Here is a 19,445-nt window from a genome sequence, read left to right as displayed (position 1 = left end):
GCAAAGAAGAGAGGAACTAATGGCGTTATACGCAAATATGAAATTTGATGATGAAGAATCTGAAGAACGTGATGAACAAAGCGATGGGTACATCTCTGATGTAATCCCACCTACGGAAGACTATTAGTTAATTTTTATTTCGTATTATTGTAATTTTAAAAAAATATTAATCTATGGTAATCAATTATTAACAAAAAGATACAAAACGCCAAAAAATGACATGGAAAAAGTCATAATGCCAAAAAAATTAAGTATGTGACACAAAAATAATTAATTCAACGAGAAGAAATCTGAGAAAAACAGTAAAACGCCAAATAATTAATAATTCTAGATAACGACAAAACGACAAAAAAACCCCTCAGACCCTGATCATGCCACGCGCCACATGTTGAGCCAGGATGCGTTCTCACACTTTTGAGCGTTTTCTCCTGAACCCGTTTCTATATATATATATATATATATATAGTATAGAGTAGAGTAGGAGTTGGGTAGAAAGTGTGTTTTTCCTATAAAGTCTAGGAAGCAATAAGAACGCGACATGTGGCATTGAAGGATTTTATCTAAAAGGGCATTTATGTACTTTCACAATCTATTTTTATTTTAGGAAATTATCTTCAATAACTATCCATAAATTTCGGAATTTTTTGTTTTCGATTTCTGATCTCACTTAATATCAATCATTTCTTCGTTTTCTTGCTGGGTCAGCATGTTCTTGGTACTGTGTTTTAACAGTTTGTTCTTGGTGATGTGTTTTAACAGCAAGCAGATTCATACAGCTGTGTTTTATTATTCAGATTCATACAGTTGTGTTTTAGCATTCAGATTCATACAGCTGTGTTTTAACAGCAAGCAGATACATACAGTTGTGTTTTAGCATTCAGATTCAAACAGGTGTGTTTTAACAGCAAGCAGATGCACACAGTTGTGTTTTAGCAATCAGATTCAAACAGTTGTGTTTTAACAGCAAGCAGATGCATACAGTTGTGTTTTAGCATTCAGATTCATACAGTTGTGTTTTAACAGCAAGCAGATTAATACGATGTGTTTTCTTGATGTTTCTTGACACTGTGTTTTAACAACAAGCAGATTAATACGATGTGTTTTCTTAATGTTTCTTGACGCTGTGTTTTAACAGCATGTTCTTGGTGCCCTGCATGATTAATACCTGCGACTACGGGGTCTTTCGAACGGCTTCCGACAACTGATCCGGTGCTCTCCATCCTTTCTAAAGTTATCTTCTTCCATGATTGTAGTTATTTTGGTAGGGATTGGAGTTTCGAAGTTGGGTTTGGAGAGAGAGAGGGAAAATCACGTGAAATTAGGGACTGGGTTTGACTGACAGTTATCTAATTGATTTAAAACACGATATATTGACAAAATTGCCATTGACTTCATCTTAACCATTAAACACACCCATTGGATGGCCCAGATCGCTTCATAGACTTTCTAGGAAAACACACTTTTCACAGGATCCCTACTATATATATATATATATATATATATATATATATATATATATATATATATATATATATATATATATATATATATATATTATACGCTAACAAAAACCGCAACTTACACACCTTCATTTCCCTTTAGGGTAACTTCGGTGTTCCAAACTCAAGAAACTCATCCAACTCACTTTGTGGAATCGCTACGTAAACCGAGTATACATGCCCTCTTTCCGTTTTTACGCTTTTGAATGCAATATATACTACCATATCACTCTTATGATTTCGGTACCAAATATTATCATACTATAATGTAACAAGACGATTGTCACACCCCGATATTTCCATATTTTACCGGTGGGCCCGGTAGGGGAGTATCGTGACGTAGTTGATATCATTATAGTCAAACAACACAATATTTAAATGCACAGCGGAAGCAAAAGATAGATTTATTTCAACCGAATATAATTGTAATATTAAGTATCACAAATAGTTGAAAATAATCCACAGGTGGATCAAAATAAAAAGGAAACACTGTTCAACAGTTTTATGACATCCTTGCGAGACTTATTGTGGATGCTAGGAGAAAGCCAGCCTATTACGAGTAGTACCTGCACTTAACCTTTTTGAGAAAATACGTCAGTTTACACTGGTAAATACAATTAACTTACTCATTTAGAAAAAGGTTTAATAAAATTGATTTGAATGCACGTGGCACAAACTTTTTATAACTTGGGATAATTATTTGAATATAACACTTGTAAAAGAATTACATGTTCCTTATGCGTTCAGTAGCCCGATCCGTAGACCAGGTTAAAGATCAATAGACACACCACATTATTTATTTAGGCACTGACGGGTGTACGCCTACACCCAGTGCTTAGGTCGTGGCCATTTTGTAAAATGATGCCAAGGATATCCGGGACATGGTCATTAACCCCCCAAAGGCTTTAAGCTAACAAAACAATTTAAACGGGACATTTCAATGATTTAACCTTCATACAATTAAAGACTCAATGCCCGACCAAGCGGTATTTTATATACCGTACCCCAAGCCCGTATAGGGAAAATAAGTTAAAAGTATTTACCTTTGCAAGTATTTATCACAATTAGCAATGCGGGTAGCTTTTACCGGGTCTCCTATTCCAGAACAAAGGTTTATAATAACCTGTTAGAATCCTAACGGGTCTTTAATTAAGCCTAAACTTAGACCGGTTAGTTTTAAATGAAGATACGGTTCGTACGCATGATTAAGCGAAGACCGGAATAGAATGTGATTTGGACCCGACAAGTTTGAAGACTTGTATAATATGGGTAAGCTAAACACATTCTGGATTTTGAGATAAAAATGATAAGGTTTGACCCGTTTCGGCTAATTTATGCAAACTAGTTACATAAACCGAACCGAACGCGTAAGAAGCGTAACGGGTAACCAATAGGGTCCTAAACAGGTTTCCTAAGTTAATATGCCTTATATATGTTGTGATATCAGTAGGATACCTTCCATTATGCCCAAAACGAGTTTAATCTCAATTTAAGCCCCGTAGGGGTATTTTGGTCATTTTAAAGATTATAAAAGAGATTAATTATACTTCTGTGTTTCGGGTCTGAATTAATCAGTAAAATAACTTATTTTAACAGGTTATATCAGTTGGTGTTAAGTCTTATGTGACAAAATGGTTTTAAACCCATACTAGGTGTTTAATACGCGTAAAAAGCCGTTTTAAGCGATTTCCAGGTTATAACAGGAAATCTGAGTTTTCTGGTCAGTTTACAAGTTCAAAACACTTCATTTATTAAATAAAATCAGTAGCAATTGGATTGGTATCAAAAGGATTTGTAAAACTCATTTTATGGCCTAAAAGGGTATAATCGGTATTTACCGAATCAAGGCAATAATCCTGGCTTATGATCAGTTTAAAAATAATTAAAAATCTTCAAAAATCCCAAAATATTATATTACATCAGTGGGTAAAATGTTTGGTTCCAAAAATTGGGTTTAGATAGGCTTTACGCTAATTACGCCGTTTAATTAATAAAAAGCTTTCTAATTACGCTATTGAGCATAACTCCTAATCTGGACCTCCAACTGATGTGAAAATTTAGGGACATGTTTATAATTCAGTAACAAAGATTATTGTCCTTTCATATTTCCAAAATTCTCGTTTTATGGTTAGAAGGGCATTATGGTCAACATTAAGCACTTAACGGAAATGTGTAAACGAATCGAACAATCAATGAACCAATCACAGAGGGTTATACCATCATGTAGCCTGGTCCTAAGGAAGCTCTAAGGCATGTCTAAACCCACCTAAATCGGGTCATAACTGAAGTCAAAGAAAAAGTCAAAGTTTTGCGACTTTCGGTTCCGAACCGAGCCTTAACAGAAAATCGTCGGATCAAACAAGCTTAGACCAGTTCTTATACTTATTACCAAGTTATATGAATGATAAAATAGGTTACACGTCTTCTACATTGTTAATTATGCGTTAATTCGAAGATTAGCATTTTGTTGACTTTTTCTAAACAACTTTGACCCGACAAATGGTCTAGTTAGAGCGGGAATCAGAGGGTGCCCTTTTAAGGGTTTAATGCCCACATAATTACCAACTTATAACTACCTTAAGTTTGACAAATCGTTGGACCATTAGTGATTAATCAATAAGTCAAACCTTAATTACGACGGTTTGACTTTAAGCTAATTAACTAAGCAAAACATGTTTAAGGAAGGTCAAGGATACTTACTAAGGTCTAATGCACGATTAGTGATGCTTGAGGAAGGTCCTTGTGCTCCAGAAATGATCAGAAATGGAGTTGTGAATGGATGCTCAAAGTGGCCAACATGAGGGTCCAATATATAGTGTTTGAATTTGTCCAAGATTGTGCCAAACAAGTCTATCATGGACCCTTGATCATCCACAAGTGTCCCTAAGGCCTAAAAACCATCTTAGGAAGCACATGGTATTGAATCAAGGCAATTTAAGTCGGTTACAAGGCTGCACAGACAGTTGTCTGTGTTTTCTGCATCTGCAGTCGCAGGTGGCCCGCGTAAGGCCTTGGCCTATCCTTACGCGGCCCGTGTGAGGGTGATGATCAGGTTAAACAAGTTTCAACTTTTGCATTTTGGCCCCCGGTCCTTTTAAAAGTTGTTTTAATCTCTTGTTTTGCACTTTGAGCCCTCATATTTGATTTCCAAGGGCTTCAAGACTTATACCATCTTTGTGAAGTCCTTGGTCACTTTATGTTTACCCGAAAAGTCATCAATTTCAATGTTGACGCTTCCAACCCCTCGAATACGAATTTTATCATAACTTTCTCATACGATAATGAAACTTGGTGAAATTTTTATCATGCATTTTAGTGAGCATAATTAATCGTTACAAGGCTTCGGGTTTGCTAAAAGGTCACTCAGAGGTATAACATAAACATGTTGACACATTTAACCCCTGTAGTTTGTAATCTCCCACTTTCTTTCACAATTAGCTTCGTGTGATCCATGATTCATTCGTTTAAGGGTATAAACATCATGTAGGGTTATTGTAAAGTATATTTATCCATTGTTGAAATTTTGAACCCTTATTTTCACATAGTTTCTTTGTTTGTCAACTTTAGTCCTTGTAGAGTATTCTTCCACACGTTCATGGCTTATGACACGTGTCAACACATTATAGGACGTGAATTTTCGAGGTGTTACATCCTCACCCCCTTAAAAGAAATCTCGACCTCGAGATTTACTGAAACAAATGAGGGTACTTTTCTTTCATTGTGGATTCTACCTCCCACGTGTACTCGGGACCTCTACGGGCATCCCATTTTACCTTCACAATCGGTACATGCTTCCTTCGAAGCTTCTTAACCTGTCGATCCTCGATCAACACAGGTTTTTCAACAAACTTCAAGCTCTCATCGATGTGCACATCTGTATGTGGTATGACTAGTGATTCATCAGCTAGACACTTTTTCAGATTGCAGATATGGAATACATTATGAATACCACTGAGCTCTTCAGGCAAATTTAACTTGTAAGCCACTGATCCGACACATTCGATAATCTCGAATGGTCCTATGTATCTGGGGCTTAACTTGCCTTTCTTGCCAATCACACATGCACGAAGCATGTCTTCCAAAGTTTGGATTGTACGCTCACTCTGCCCATCCGATTGAGGATGGTAAGCCGTACTGAAATTTAAGCGCGTGCCCAAAGATTGTTGGAAACTCTTCCAAAAATGTGATGTGTATCTAGTATCTCTGTTAGAGATAATAGACACTGGTACGCCATGTAGAGATACAATCTTATCTACGTACAATTGGGCTAACATGTCGGAGCTATAGGTCTCCTTAATGGGTAGGAAATGTGCTGACTTAGTCAGTCTATCTACTATCACCCATATAGTATCATTTCCTTTCTTTGTCTTTGGCAACTTGGTGATGAAATCCATTGTCACCATCTCCCACTTCCACGTGGGAAGTTCGGGCTGTTGAAGCAAACCTGACGGCTTCTGATGTTCAGCTTTGACTTGCGCACACATTAAACATTTAGCTACATAGGCAGCTACAGACTTCTTCAAGCCTATCCACCAAAAGTTTGCTTTCAGATCCTGGTACATCTTGTCAGCTCCAGGATGAACGGAATATTTAGAATTGTGGGCTTCCTGGAGGATAACATCTCGAAGTCCTCCATAAACTAGAACCCATATCCGTCCATTCAGCCTCAGAATTCCGTCCTTGCCATAGGATAACTGTTCTTCAGTTACTCCTAGCTTTTCATTAGGATAGTTATCTTCAAGCACAGCTTCCTTCTGCGCAGTTAATAACCTTTCATTCAAACTATTCTTTACCTCAATGCTCTTGGCATTGATTCTTTTAGGCTTCACTCTTTCCTTCCTGCTTAAGGCATCAACAACCACATTTGCCTTTCTTGGATGGTATCTTATCTCACATTCATAATCATTCAAGGTTTCCATCCAACGTCGTTGCCTCATGTTCAGGTCCTTCTGATTGAACAGATGTTGAAGGCTCTTGTGATCAGAATAGATCACACACTTGATGCCATACAAGTAGTGCCTCCATAGCTTCAGTGCAAATACAACGGAACCCAACTCCAAGTCATGGGTGGTGTAATTCTTTTCATGCACCTTTAACTGGCGTGAAGCATAGGCAATAACTTTGCCTTTCTGCATAAGCACACATCCCATCCCGGTGTGTCATGCATCACAATATACTACAAACTCATCGATTCCATCAGGCAATATCAGTACTGGAGCGTTACTCAACTTCTGCTTCAGAATATCGAAGGATTCCTGCTGCTTAAGACCCCAGTCAAACTTAATATTCTAACGCGTCAACGAAGTTAAGGGTGCAGGAATCCTTGAGAAGTTTTCAATGAACCGCCTATAATATCCAGCTAAACCTAGAAAGCTACGAATCCCTGTAGGCGTCTTCGGCTCTTGCCAATTCATGACAGCTTCAACCTTAGCAGGATCTACTCGGATTCCGCGTTCACTAACCACATGTCCAAGAAATTGGACTTCACGAAGCCAAAATTCACATTTAGAGAATTTGGCATAGAGCTTCTCTTGATGAAGTAGTTTCAGAATGCAATGAAGGTGCTTCTCATGGTCAGCTTGGTTCTTCGAGTAGATGAGGATATCATCGATGAAGACGATGACAAATTTATTCATATAAGGCTTGCAAACGCGATTCATGAGATCCATGAATGCGGCACGTGCATTAGTGAGCCCAAAAGGCATCACTAGGAACTCGTAATGACCATAACGAGTCCTAAATGCGGTCTTGTGTACGTCTTCATCTCTAACCTTCGGTTGGTGATAGCCTGACCTTAAGTCAATCTTAGAGAAGTAACTTGCCCCTTGAAGTTGATCGAACAGATCGTCGATCCTGGGCAATGGATACCTATTCTTGATAGTGACCTTATTAAGCTCATGGTAATCGATGCACGGACGCATCGATCCATCCTTCTTCTTGACAAATAAGATTGGTGCTCCCCAAGGAGACGAACTAGGTCTAATGATGTGACAACCCTCTCAAAACAGGTATCCGTACGACTTAATTAATTATTAATTATTGCCTAATTACTGTGCTTTACTGAGTTTGCTGATAAACTGCTACTTGATTGATGGTACTTGTACATATCTGCATCATACTTTGATATTCCTGTCACTACACTACTTAATTGCTGAACCTTAGTGACAAACATGATGCACAAAAGCACAGTAGCACTAAACGGATACACAGTGAACATGCTGATATAGCCAGCATCAGGCAAACGCTGCCTCTAAAGGCCTGAATGAGCCAGAATATTTTTACTACACCCAGAGTGTGTGTAGGAATACAAGGGTTGTATAATTACGTCTCTAGGAATAAGATATAGAGATTTGGATGTGCCTAAAACATACTTTAAGCACGAAACACAGCACTTTTATCAACACACTAGCTTCTAGCTAATTAATAAAGTGCCAAAATATGAGGAATTATTCCCGACACTTTGCAGAATAAATTGTGTCGCTAAAAATATTATTTATGACGCTTAACGGATATCTTAAGCACTTTAACGGATTACTATCCAACCGAACAACCGGACAATACCCGGAACATAAAAATATTGCCAAAATTAATATTGGTACTTTTCTGAGCCAGTTAGGGTCCCTGATTACCCTAACACCCGCTTTTAATGCGCTAAAACAACTAACAGGGTTAGACCTTAAAGTTAACGCACTTAACCAAACTGAACCGTAACTGAACGATTGGAAACGAACCGAGTACCATTACATCCCAATGGGATCGGCCAACTAGTGGGCCCCGGGAGAGTACGTCCTTTATAATATTAAATTAGATTACGCGAAGAACGAGGCACTTTTTTCTATAAAAACCCTCACCTCTCACACACAAACACACACACACTTCACCTCACTCTCTCTCCCTCTCCCCTTGCCCCTCTCGGCCGTGAGCCACCCCACCCCCACATCCATTGTCGGTTCAAGTCTTGCAAGTTCCAAGTATACTCAAGTGTTGGTGGTTACGTACAACGGAGCTCGGAACAAACGGAACGCGAAGGACCTCTACCGTTTGCTATTATCCACGCAGTTTTCGACTAGTTTCTTCCCTAGCCCCGAGCTAGAGGTATAACGTTTAAAACTCATTTTTGGTCATGTCTAAAGTGGTTAAAAGGATATTTGTCGGTTGAATGTCGGTAACCCGCTAAAAGAAACTTTAAAGTTTACTAAAACGTGAATATCGTTGGATAAAAGCTCAAAACGCGTGTAAATGTCGTAGTATTTGAATATGTTGGTTAAAATGGCCCGATCTATGATATGGTGGCTCTTATCATCGTTTAACCCGACTTTGTTAAGATCCCGAATCTTGACATGCACTAGATGCCAGCGGTTCAAGGGTTAAAAGGTGAAACTCCACCACACGGGAAACATGAACTTGTGTAAAAATGTTTTAACATGAAAAATAGTATTTAAAACGAGCCGATCTACGTATGTACAAGTGGTATATACGTAGGACCGGGTGTCGAGAAAATCATGTTTTATAAAAGTTGTATAACAGGTTAACAAATGTGATTTTTATGAACTACAAGTGTAGAAACACTTATGAAATGAAAGATCCGACAAAATAACAATTTTTTTTATAAAAATTGTCGGAAGTTGTAAAGAGTGATTTGTTCCAAAAACGGGGTTTTTGCAAGAATAAACTATTTTATACATAGATCCACTAAATATAACGAGATCTACATAATAGTTTTAGAAAAACTACAAGTTCATGTAATATTGCGATTTTACATACTTATCGACTAGTTTGAAGTATTGGAAATTGATTTGGTTGATTTGAAGAATTGTTGAAATGATTTTGTAAAAGAAAATGATACGCTTGAAAGCGTGGCCACCTCCAGTTACAGGGGAAACTCTGGCGAAATTTTCTAAAAATCCAACACTTAGAATTATTTACAAGTGTTAGACTACTTTGACATGTTTTCAAATATATTTCGCCATGACTTTATTTATAAATAATCGGAGGTGGGATTTTCACAAAACTAAACGTGATAAATATATAAATTCGGTAAATATATTTTGTCACAACACTGTTTATGATTATTTTGTGAAAATGTATAAATATTATTTTTTAGAGTAAAAATAATATTTACTAACTTGTCAAACCCAAAATAATACCAACGCTTATACGACAAGCATAAAAGTTACAATGGTAATTTCTATTACCACCTAATCATTTAAAACGTAACTTACGCATTACGCGAAAATATTCACCGACACGTATGTTGTCAACGTATTATTTTGGAAGGAGAAATAAAATATATTAAGTGGGACTTAATGAGATAGTATAAATACACACGTATTTAAATCCCCCATCCTTGGGAAGGAAAGTAAAATACCAAGTATGTACACGAAACGGTTGTCTAACCGTCCCCTAAAAATATAAATTATAAAGCTAAGGCACGGCCATCCGTCTAATAGAATTAGCACCTGTAGGTCGTTGCACAGCTTCGGATATTCGGATTACTTGGTAGAGATACGCATTCACTGTGAGTTCATGTCCCCCTTTTCTCTAACTGTTTTCAGTTTACTTAACTGCGGGGGTGAAATACATGTTACTATGATTTACAAGTACTTTACAACGGTATGTTTAACGTAAGGAGGTGTTATACGATCATGTGAGTGGATAGGAACAACATGGGGCCATTAGTCCTCATGGAGGGACCGAGGGACAGGAGCGGTAGATCTATCTGGGTGTAGCGAGCCCAGCCCCCGGCCAAACTAGAAACGGACCGTGGGGTGACTTTGTCCACATACTTTGCCGTGGCGAAATCTGCTAGGTTTGAGTCTCCCTATTTGCACTTCACATATGTCAGTGGCCTTGCAAACCATTGGTGATCACAAGTCCTCTTACACTGCTACATACCACAACTATTTTTATACTCACAAAGGTTTTACATACTCACTTACGCATGAACTCGCTCAACATTATTGTTGATTTTTCAACTCACATGTATTTCAGGAAATTAAACGGATCTGGCACGGTATGGGACGTTTTCCGCTGCACTGGTCATGAAGTCATCAGGGTTTAGGGTTGTGTCTCTTACCTGGACAAGACACAATCCCTAAATCACGTTTATGTTTTGTTATAAGTTGTTATGTTTCTGAACAAGGTTATGGTTGCATGTTAAAAACAATGGTATTGTACTATGTTTTCAAAAACTTAATGGATGACTTGCATGGTTTTTAAATTCATATAGCTTTGTTATGATTAAGCTACGGTATTAAGAAGTCACACAAATTAACCACGCTTCCGCAAAGCCAGGGTGTGACAGCTTGGTATCAGAGCTCTGATCATAGCGAACTAGGATTCTTTCTTGAGTCTAGACTATGATCACTAGGGCTCTCACGAAAACATTTTTCTGCATACCACTTAAGTCCAGATCCACAAACTTTTTACAAACAAATGTTGAGCACATTTTATTCATTATTTTAGGCTCAGTCTGGGAGGCTGAGGATCAGGCTAGTGGGACTAGGAGTGTTGGCTAGTGGGACTAGGAGTGTTGGCTAGTGGGACTAGGAGTGTTGGCTAGTGGGACTAGGAATGTTGGCTAGTGAGACTAGGAAGGACAGTCTGAGAGGCTGGGAGGCTAGTGGGACTAGGTGGATTATGTGATTATTATCTGGTAACTTATGTGACTATTTGATTCACTGATTTTGTGCTTATTCTGTGTTATGTTACAGACCCATGGATTCACCAGCTACAGGTGGATCAGGTACCACTGGACCCCTACCGTTAGTGTCAGACGATGTTATGTCTTCAGAGCATGAGGTGCACACCTCAGACTATACTAGCACCGACGACGACGACTTCCAGCCGTTCGCGTTACCTGACGGCGCCGATGAGCACGCTGATGACCCCTTACCCTTCGCCTTACCCGAGGGAGCCTATGAGCCCATTGATGGCGACCCTGCTGAGTACCTCCCTATTGTTGCGATTCCGGCACCGATTCCTCTTGCTGCTTACCCTGCTTATGAGCTTATGCCAGACGCCGATGCCGACGGCGACATCGAGCTTTACGAGGACGAGCCATTTGAGGACGAGGATCCTGACGTAGCTCCTCTACCTGCTGGCGATCTCTTGATGATAGCTGACGTTCCAGCTGGAGACTCGCCCATTCACTCACCAGTCCCGGACTCTTTAGAGTCTGTGGCATCTGTATCATCTCGTGGGGCGAGCGCACAGCAGTTTATTCACGACTCAGACCCTGATCAGGCGTCTTCAGCTGCCCCTATTCCGAGCTACGCGTTTGAGCATGATGAGATCGAGGATTCTGACCCTGTTTTCCCTTCAGGATTTGATCCTGACCATGATATCGAGTATATTCCTATGGATGAGCATATAGAGGACCCTGATGATCCTATCGATCCCATTGACCCAGATTTTGACTTTGACATGGCGTTCGACGACCCTGAGCCTGCCATAGCCCCAGAGCAGGCAGCTGCTTTTGATCCTTTACCTGAGCATGACCCTGTTCATGCTGATTTTCCTCTTGAGCCTGTTGATGTTGATGCCCCTGTAGGTGTTCCTGTGATCGAGGGCGATCATGTTGCTGCTGATCCCATTGTTCCTTTACCCGTAGGTGACATACCTGCTGATCCTGTTATTGATCATGTCGATCCCGTTATTGCACCTGTTGACCCCGTTATTGCTCCTATCGATCCTTTACCCATCGAGCCCGAGCACGCTCTCTTTGCTGAGCACATGGATCCTCCAGATGAGGAGGCACAGCACGGGTGGATACCGGCGGACGAGGATGTTCCACCGTTTCCCCCACATCACACGGGCACACATCATACTGAGTTCTCTTTTCAGATTCCATCATTTACTCCTCCAGCGGGGCCTGGAGAGGGCTCTTCAGCCCACCCTTTCGGTCATGTACCGACGACCATGCCATTCATGCCTCAGATAGCATCTATCCCATCTTCTGTTGCACCTATCGATCTTACCAGCACGCCATTACTTTGGTCATCTTCCTCACCGATACCACCCACAGATCCATACCACCCATTTCATTTGGGCCATACCATTGAGGATCTTTTGATGTCGTTTGTACACCAGCACGAGTCTCATTCGCAGCGACTTCAGGAGCTCGAGAGAGCTCAGTTGTCTTTTGGTCCGTATCTTGGTCAGACATCTTCGTCGTTTCAGCCTTTTCGATCATTTTCTCCTGACATTGCTGCCCGACTTTCGACCTTGGAGCAGCAGGTTGCGTCCATGATCCGTACTCAGCAGGCGATGGAGGAGGACTGGTACCACTTACGCCGCTTACTTTTTGCTCACTTTCCCCCTCCCCCACCCCCATCCGCATAGGGCTCATTGGTACTGTAGTGGTAGGCGATGGTGAGACGACCGCGATTGTCACTGCACAGATTTTTGGAGACCAATTGACGATACAGATTTTTGTTGTTATTTGTTGATGTACTGGTTGTATGTGACACTGATGTGATGTTGTTTTTGACAGGGGTGATGTAGCCCCTATTTGATTTATGATTGTATGATACAGTGACGTGCTGACACACTTGCTACACTTTATGGTCTCGATATATATAACAATCGCTGTATTCTCACCATATCTGATTTACTTGATTGCTTATTTATGTTTTGTGACATGGGATGTTGTATGTATGATATTCGTGACATGGGATGTTGGGACATGGGATGTTGTGTGTGATATATTGATAACATGAGATGTTATATGCTATTACTATTACTATATACGTATGTTTACTTTGGCCTAATCGACGTACGCATCTTTAGAAGATGGCACCAAGACGTCAACCGCAGCCGATGCCCACTACTCCTGAAGAACTACAGCAAGTCATTGCTGCCGCCATTGCTCAGTATGCTGCCTCGCAAGAAGGACCCAGCGGAAGTAACACGAACATCAACGGCAACCAAAATCCTCCTCATGGGTGCACCTACAAACAGTTCTTGGACTGTAAGCCCATCAACTTCGACGGCACAGGTGGTGCTGTTGCTTTCGTTCGCTGGGCAGAGAAGACTGATTCCACCATCCGCATGAGCAAATGTGCGCTCGACCAGCAGGTCACTTACATCTCAGGGCTGTTTCTAGACGGAGCCCTATCTTGGTGGAACTTACAAGTGCAAACACTAGGCGAAGCTGCCGCCTACGCCCTGACTTGGGCCGAATTGAAAGAACTTATGCGCAAGAAGTACTGTTCCCGCGCAGAAATTCAAAGGTTGGAGACTGAATTTTGGCACCTAAAGATGGATGGACCGAAGGTTGCAGAGTACGTCCAGAGATTTCATGACCTTTCTCAAGTGGTTCCTTATATGGTCACGCCTGAATACAAGCGAATTGAGCGCTTCATTTGGGGGTTAGCTCCCCAAATCATTAGCATGGTAACCTCCGCCAGACCGGCAACTATTACGGAAGCCATTGATTTGAGCGTGGCTCTCACTGAGGAGGCAATTCGTTTAAACAAGTTTGATGAAGTCAAGGCGAAGAAGACAGAGACTCACATTGAGTCCTCAGGAGACAGCAAAAGGAAGTTTTCAAACTTCAAACAAGGCGTCAGTGTGGCAGTAAAGAAGGGAAAATCAGCTGGTAGTACCAAGAAAGGGAAAGGGTACCAGGGCACCCAGCCCAAATGCAACAACTGCCAACGCCACCATGCTGGCAATTGTAACGTGAAAGTTTGTGAAACTTGTGGAAAACCGGGCCACTCAAAGGAATCATGTTAGGGCTAGTACTGGCCGAGGAGGCCAGGGAGGAAATATGAATAGAAACGATAATCGTGGTGGTTTGGGAAATCGCCCACAAGGGAATAACCGAGGCTACAATGCAAATCAAGCCGGAACTGCCAATCAAAACAACCCGCCAGTTGGGGGCGGTGCAGGGAATGGAAAAAGATTAGGATGTTTTCATTGCGGTGACGTTGGGCACTTCAAGAAGGATTGCCCAGGACTGAACCAAGCCCGTGGAAGGGTGTTCCAGATCGGTGCACAGGAAGCGCGCCAGGATCCCAACGTTGTTACTGGTACGTTCCCTGTAAATCAACGTTATGCATCTGTTCTGTTTGATACTGGTGCCGACTATAGCTTCGTATCACTAGAATTTAAGAATATACTTGGGCTAGCCGCTAATAAGTTAGACATTCCCTACGTAATCGAATTGGCTAATGGAAAGTTGGTAGAAGCCAATGATGTGATCAGAGGCTGTGTGATTGAATTAGGAGAACGCAAGTTTACTCTAGATCTACTACCAGTCCAGTTGGGAAGCTTCGACGTGGTAGTAGGGATGGATTGGTTAACGAGAAACAAGGCTGAGATAGTGTGTCACGAAAAGGTTATTCGTATCCCGACCGGTGATGGTGAGACCATTGTTGTTCATGGAGAAAAGCGTGAGACGCCGTTAAGGATGATTAGTTGCCTGAAAGCAAGGAAGTGTTTGAGGAAAGGATGTGTTGCTTTTCTAGCACACATTGTGGATAAAAAGGCTGCTGAGCCGAAAATCGAAGACATCCCTGTCGTAAGGGAGTATCCGGAAGTCTTTCCAGAAGACTTGCCTGGCTTGCCGCCTCAGAGGCAAGTGGAATTTCGCATCGACTTAGTTCCAGGCGCCGCGCCTGTGGCTAAGGCACCTTATAGACTTGCCCCGTCTGAGATGCAAGAGCTATCAACGCAACTTCAAGAGTTGTTGGATAACGGTTTTATTCGACCAAGCTTCTCGCCTTGGGGAGCTCCAGTTTTGTTTGTCAAGAAGAAGGATGGTAGTTTCCGTATGTGCATTGACTACAGAGAATTGAACAAGCTGACGATCAAGAATAGGTATCCTTTGCTAAGGATTGATGATCTGTTCGACCAGCTTCAAGGTTCAAGCTTCTATTCAAAGATCGATCTTCGATCCGGATACCATCAACTTCGGATACAGGAGGAGAGTATCCCGACGACAGCTTTCAGAACTCGTTATGGACACTACGAGTTTCTCGTTATGCCGTTTGGTTTGACAAACGCGCCTGCAGTGTTCATGGATTTGATGAACCGAGTTTGTAAGCCGTACTTGGACAAGTTCGTGATCGTATTCATCGATGACATCCTGATTTACTCAAGGACGAAGGCTGAGCACGAGCAACATCTTAGAGCTATTCTGGAGCTGCTAAAGAAGGAACAGCTGTACGCCAAGTTCTCTAAGTGTGAGTTTTGGCTAAGAGAAGTGCAGTTTCTTGGGCACGTGGTGAATGGAGATGGAATCCACGTGGATCCAACCAAGATCGAGGCGATCAAGAATTGGGAAACGCCTTCAACGCCAACCGAGATTCGGCAATTCTTGGGTTTGGCTGGCTACTATCGAAGGTTCATCGAGGATTTCTCAAAAATCGCTCAACCTTTGACGCTCCTCACGCAGAAAGATAAGAAGTTTGATTGGGGAATCAAACAGGATGAAGCGTTTCAAGTGTTGAAGGATAAGCTTTGTAACGCGCCAATCTTAGCTCTACCGGAAGGTACCGACGATTTTGTGGTATATTGCGACGCATCGCGTCAAGGATTGGGTTGCGTATTGATGCAACGTCAAAAGGTTATCGCCTACGCATCACGCCAACTGAAGGTGCATGAAAAGAATTATACCACGCATGATTTGGAGCTAGGCGCAGTGGTTTTTGCACTAAAGATTTGGAGACACTACCTGTATGGTACGAAGTGCACAATCTTCACAGATCACAAAAGCCTACAGCATATATTCAACCAGAAGGAGTTGAATATGAGGCAAAGACGATGGGTTGAATTATTGAACGATTACGACTGCGAGATCAAGTATCACCCAGGGAAGGCGAATGTAGTCGCCGATGCCTTAAGTCGTAAGGAAAGGATCAAGCCCCTAAGGGTTAGGGCTATGGAAATGATAATCCAAACCGATCTCTCCTCGCGCGTTCGTGCAGCACAGAAAGAAGCTCTCAAGGAGGAGAACCTTGAGAAAGAGTATCTCCGTGGGATGGAGAAGATATTGGTGCCAAACGAGGAAGGAACGTTATGTTTTGGGAAAAGGATTTGGATTCCTCTATTTGGTGAATTAAGGGAAGTTATTTTCGATGAAGCGCACAAGTCACGGTACTTTATCCACCCTGGATCGGATAAGATGTATCAAGATCTCAAAAATTACTATTGGTGGCCTAGGATGAAAGGCGACGTTGCTATTTACGTGAGCAAATGTTTAACGTGCGCTAAGGTCAAGGCGGAATACCAGAAGCCCTCGGGACTTCTGCAACAACCTGAGATTCCCAAATGGAAATGGGAACAAATCTCAATGGATTTTGTTACAAAACTGCCAAGAACGCCAAGAGGCCATGATATGATTTGGGTGATTGTTGACCGCCTAACAAAGTCCGCACACTTTCTGCCAATCAAGTAGAAGGACAGTACTAGTAAACTTGCGGAAATTTACTTAAGAGAGATCGTAGCACGACATGGAGTACCCCTCTCAATCATCTCTGATAGAGACGGAAGGTTTGTGTCAAGGATATGGCAATCCTTCCAAGAAGCTTTTGGCTCACAATTGAATCTGAGCACTGCGTTCCATCCGCAAACTGACGGCCAGAGCGAGCGAACAATACAGACTTTGGAAGACATGCTGAGAGCATGTGCTATGGATTTGGGCGGTAGCTGGGACAAACACTTACCTTTGGTCGAATTCTCATACAACAACAGCTACCACACCAGTATTGGTGTCGCGCCTTTTGAAGCCCTTTACGGACGCAAGTGTCGATCACCACTATGTTGGGCTGACGCAGGTGATAGGCAGCTTGCCGGTCCCGAAATCGTCCAAGAGACGACAGACAAGATTGCGCAGATTCTTAAACGCATCGAAGCCGCTCGCCACAGACACAAGGCCTATGCGGATCCAAACCGAAAACATGTGGATTATCAAGTTGGAGAGATGGTGTTATTGAAGGTATCACCCTGGAAAGGGGTGGCACGCTTTGGGAAGCGTGGGAAGTTAAATCCACGCTACATTGGTCCTTTCAGAATTCTAGAAAGAATTGGAACCGTAGCATACAAGTTGGACCTACCTGCTGAACTAAATGGTGTTCACGATACATTTCATGTATCCAATTTAAAGAAGAGTCCAACTCAAGTTGACGTTGCCATTCCTATCGACGAGATTCATGTTGACGACACGCTCCACTTCGTAGAAGCACCTGTCGAGGTCACAGATTGGAAAGTTAACAGGACCCGCCGGAGCAGTGTCAAACTCGTCAAGGTTCGCTGGAATGCCAGACATGGTCCTGAATACACCTGGGAGCGTGAGGACCGGATGAAAGAGAAATACCCCCACTTATTTCCTAAAAACTCTGCATCTACAAGCAGAACCTAAATTTCGGGACGAAATTTATTTAACGGGGGGAGAATGTGACAACCCTCTCAAAACAGGTATCCGTACGACTTAATTAATTATTAATTATTGCCTAATTACTGTGCTTTACTGAGTTTGCTGATAAACTGCTACTTGATTGATGGTACTTGTACATATCTGCATCATACTTTGATATTCCTGTCACTACACTACTTAATTGCTGAACCTTAGTGACAAACATGATGCACAAAAGCACAGTAGCACTAAACGGATACACAGTGAACATGCTGATATAGCCAGCATCAGGAAAACGCTGCCTCTAAAGGCCTGAATGAGCCAGAATATTTTTACTACACCCAGAGTGTGTGTAGGAATACAAGGGTTGTATAATTACGTCTCTAGGAATAAGATATAGAGATTTGGATGTGCCTAAAACATACTTTAAGCACGAAACACAGCACTTTTATCAACACACTAGCTTCTAGCTAATTAATAAAGTGCCAAAATATGAGGAATTATTCCCGACACTTTGCAGAATAAATTGTGTCGCTAAAAATATTATTTATGACGCTTAACGGATATCTTAAGCACTTTAACGGATTACTATCCAACCGAACAACCGGACAATACCCGGAACATAAAAATATTGCCAAAATTAATATTGGTACTTTTCTGAGCCAGTTAGGGTCCCTGATTACCCTAACACCCGCTTTTAATGCGCTAAAACAACTAACAGGGTTAGACCTTAAAGTTAACGCACTTAACCAAACTGAACCGTAACTGAACGATTGGAAACGAACCGAGTACCATTACATCCCAATGGGATCGGCCAACTAGTGGGCCCCGGGAGAGTACGTCCTTTATAATATTAAATTAGATTACGCGAAGAACGAGGCACTTTTTTTCTATAAAAACCCTCACCTCTCACACACAAACACACACACACTTCACCTCACTCTCTCTCCCTCTCCCCTTGCCCCTCTCGGCCGTGAGCCACCCCACCCCCACATCCATTGTCGGTTCAAGTCTTGCAAGTTCCAAGTATACTCAAGTGTTGGTGGTTACGTACAACGGAGCTCGGAACAAACGGAACGCGAAGGACCTCTACCGTTTGCTATTATCCACGCAGTTTTCGACTAGTTTCTTCCCTAGCCCCGAGCTAGAGGTATAACGTTTAAAACTCATTTTTGGTCATGTCTAAAGTGGTTAAAAGGATATTTGTCGGTTGAATGTCGGTAACCCGCTAAAAGAAACTTTAAAGTTTACTAAAACGTGAATATCGTTGGATAAAAGCTCAAAACGCGTGTAAATGTCGTAGTATTTGAATATGTTGGTTAAAATGGCCCGATCTATGATATGGTGGCTCTTATCATCGTTTAACCCGACTTTGTTAAGATCCCGAATCTTGACATGCACTAGATGCCAGCGGTTCAAGGGTTAAAAGGTGAAACTCCACCACACGGGAAACATGAACTTGTGTAAAAATGTTTTAACATGAAAAATAGTATTTAAAACGAGCCGATCTACGTATGTACAAGTGGTATATACGTAGGACCGGGTGTCGAGAAAATCATGTTTTATAAAAGTTGTATAACAGGTTA

This window comes from Helianthus annuus, chromosome 3, assembly GCF_002127325.2.
Source record: "Helianthus annuus cultivar XRQ/B chromosome 3, HanXRQr2.0-SUNRISE, whole genome shotgun sequence".
NCBI lineage: Eukaryota > Viridiplantae > Streptophyta > Magnoliopsida > Asterales > Asteraceae > Helianthus > Helianthus annuus.
The sequence above is the reverse complement of the archived record's forward strand: the minus strand, read 5'-3'. Positions refer to the sequence as shown.